At 36.7% G+C, this 3,337-nt stretch overlaps 1 pseudogene; it reads right to left on the reverse strand.

The window, feature by feature from the left end:
* Positions 1 to 821: 821 nt before the first annotated feature.
* The window catches only part of LOC107691094 (E3 ubiquitin/ISG15 ligase TRIM25-like), a 7,746-nt pseudogene continuing 5,230 nt past the window's right edge, over positions 822 to 3,337 (reverse strand).

Below are 3,337 nucleotides of genomic sequence, written 5' to 3' on the forward strand. Positions count from 1 at the left end.
CAAACACAGCAGACCAAAATGGTCCTAGACCATATATGTTCTCGGTCCAGAACATATGACCTAAAGTAGCCTCACCTCTGTGACATCTACAACATGTCGGGTCTATTTCTGGGAATATTCTCGCCAGTTTACTTCTAGAAAAGTGTAGCCTATGAATTATCCTAAATTGTAGTAGTCACTTAAAACATAAAGTTGGGCAATGCCAATCCCCCCACATCTTTCTGTCTTTCTAAAAAAAGCTTTCCTAATTCTTGGAATGTTTTTATTCCATATGAAAGAGGACAGATGTTTGTCTAACTCCTTAAAGAAAGATTTGGGGATAAACAATGGAACATTTGGAAATAAAAATAAAAACCTTGGCAAAATAGACATCTTAACTGTGTCTATTCTGCCTGCCAATGAAATAGGTAATAATGACCATCGGTTTAAGTCTTTTTTCGTTTTTTCCATCACTACAGCAAACTTACATCTAAATAGCTCTTTATATGTACTTGTCACTGAAATTTCCAAGTACTTAAAAGAGTCATAAGTTATTTTAAATGGAAACTTGTTAAGGTCTAACTGCCTTGCCTCATTATTAATTGGAAATAATATACTTTTATTAAAATTGATCTTATATCCTGATATAGCCCCAAAATTATTGTATTTTATCTTAAATCATGCACACTTTGTTCCAGTAAGAGACACAAAACACAATTTCTTTAAACAAACAACTGATTTAGCAAAAGAGATATGCCAGTATTAAATTATATATGTTATGAACATGCAGGTGAAGACAACTCTTTTGATACAGAGGCAGGAATAAGACTGAAAACCCTGTGAAAATATATAGTTGAGTTTATAAATTTTTCAGTAGTGATATCTTTGATTTGAAAATAAGCCTCATAACATCATCATCCTGTGATATAACAAAGCAATCTGTAGAATGTCTGAATTACTTAATTGGTTAGACAGTTTCACCGCTGTCTGCCTATCCAGTCCAAACACCGCATAGAGCGGCTGAGTGAATGTGGTCTGGAATCTGTGGATGAGGCTCATTGTGTCTGAGACGCTGTAGAAGGACAGAGTTCCTGCGCTGTGATCAACATACACTCATACTCTACTGGACACACGGGTTACAGGAAGGACGGTCTCAATGTTTTTGTGCCAAAATGAGCAATAGTCAGGAGAGCAGTACAAACTCCAGGACTGATCATTACGTCTGACTGCACTTTCGGGACCATCTCCCTTCCTGCTGATGCTCTTATATGTCACTCCTATATCTACTCCTAATGATCCATTACCAGCCCACTCCACCTCCCAGTAACAGCGTTCCGTCACACTCTCTCTACACAATGCCATGGTCCAATCAAATCTGTCTGGGTGATTAGGATACGGCAGACATGTGTCAATGAAACTCATCACTGTGTTTCCCTCAGACAGACGGATACACTTGTTTACTGAGTTCAGATCCAGAGTCAACACATGATTATCTGATGGAGATAAACACATAATAGCTTATGACTTTACATCATTACACATAACATCATAACACATTAGCTAGGTCTATTATAATTTCATAATGGTAAAGTTGGACATGTATCTCTGACTCTATGATAAAATGTGGAATTAAACCATTTTAGCCCGTGAAGCAGAATTTGTAGAGCTGCAACTAACGACTATTTTGATAACTGATTAATAGGATAAAACAGCCTAATGATTTCTGTATTTTACTGCAAAAAAATATATTTTAAATTTAAACACACTAAAAATGCAGTTTTTTTGTTTTGTTTTGTTTTTTCAACCCAAATACTTGTTTGAGCATGTTGGATCCTTTTTTGTAGGGTTATTTTTACAGTGTTGGGTAGTTTTTGTGTTACCCAGCTGCTGGGTCAAATGCACTCGTTCCCCACCATTTGACGTAACAACCCAGCGGTTGGGTTACTGAGCACAGGCTTTTCATCCTCTTCAGGAGAGAGCAGTTCTCGGTACTGCCTAATTGGTGAATTTCTTTGGTGAAATACAGGTTTGTGTACATTTTATTTCATAATAATAATGTGCCTTTTACAACGATTTAGAGGCTTAAGTTAATCTGTAAGTACTAATTCATGTATGAGGTAAACAAAGCTAGTATTACTGTAAAATAATAATGAATGAATGTTTTCAAAATGAATGTTTCACAACGCACAGATGAATCTAATCCATAATGAAATTGATTTTCAGTTATTTTCATAATCTGTTACATTCATTATTGGGTACTCTAATTTCATTTATTTTAAACACAAAGTAATAAAAATTTTGAAACGAATTACGCTGTGTAAAAAGATGTGTGGGTATTTCATAGTAACTCATAAGTTTATAGAAAAAAAATATATATACATATATATATATACACACACACATAAAATATCTGATTATGGAACAAACCCCTGGTCATGTTAAATTAGCATAGAAAGTCTAATTGTCAGTGTTTATATGTGTGTTTTCATAGTAACTCACATTGTAGGAACTCCTTCGTGGTCGCATATTCATGAGGGACAATGACCTGGACGGTTTTCACTATGAACACCAAAGAACATCTGTCCATCAGTGCAAGCACTTTAATTGTCATGTTAAGAGGAAATTAATCTACCACCATTTTATATTTATTGAATGGTGCTCAACTCTTTTCTGAAAATAAATCAGTATTTACCTCTTTTAGATATCTTTTCTATCTCATCTGTGCAGAACTGCTGCAGTTTGTCTCTGAGTTGAAAGACAGATTTCACTACATCATCAAAAGAGGGATGAGCACTGACCGTGAGGCTGTCTGTAGATCCAGTGAGAGAGACAGACGGACAACTCTACAGTCACAAAGACAAAAGCATAAACTAGTGAAGCCTGTTAAAGTCCTCAGTCCTCTGTTTGAGAAGATCTCTGTTACCTGGAGGAAATTAATATGATCATCTGTTTGTGAAAGCTGCTTCAGCTCAGCATCTCTCCACCTCAGATCATCAAGCTCCAGCTCCAATCGTGCCAGTCGTTCTTCGGCTTGATTTACTGCTGCTCTTTCCTGATCTCGGATTAGTTGCTTTACTTCAGAGCGACGTTTCTCAATGGAGCGGATTAGCTCAGTGAAGATCTTCTCATTGTACTCCACTGCTGTCTGTGCAGAGCGCTGTTATAGGATACACATCACAATCAGCTCTTAATGGCACCTCACACAGTCAGTGCTGAACTCAGTGCTGGGTTCTATGAAGAACTTTTAATATCCAGGGACCCTTCCCATTGCACAAAAGGTTCTTTATAATCTAAAAGACTATAAATGGTTCCCTTTCAGTCAGTCACGTTCGACGTTACGTCAGTCGTGACTGACGAA

This window comes from Sinocyclocheilus anshuiensis, unplaced genomic scaffold, assembly GCF_001515605.1.
Source record: "Sinocyclocheilus anshuiensis isolate Anshui unplaced genomic scaffold, SAMN03320099.WGS_v1.1 scaffold30, whole genome shotgun sequence".
NCBI classification, from domain to species: domain Eukaryota; kingdom Metazoa; phylum Chordata; class Actinopteri; order Cypriniformes; family Cyprinidae; genus Sinocyclocheilus; species Sinocyclocheilus anshuiensis.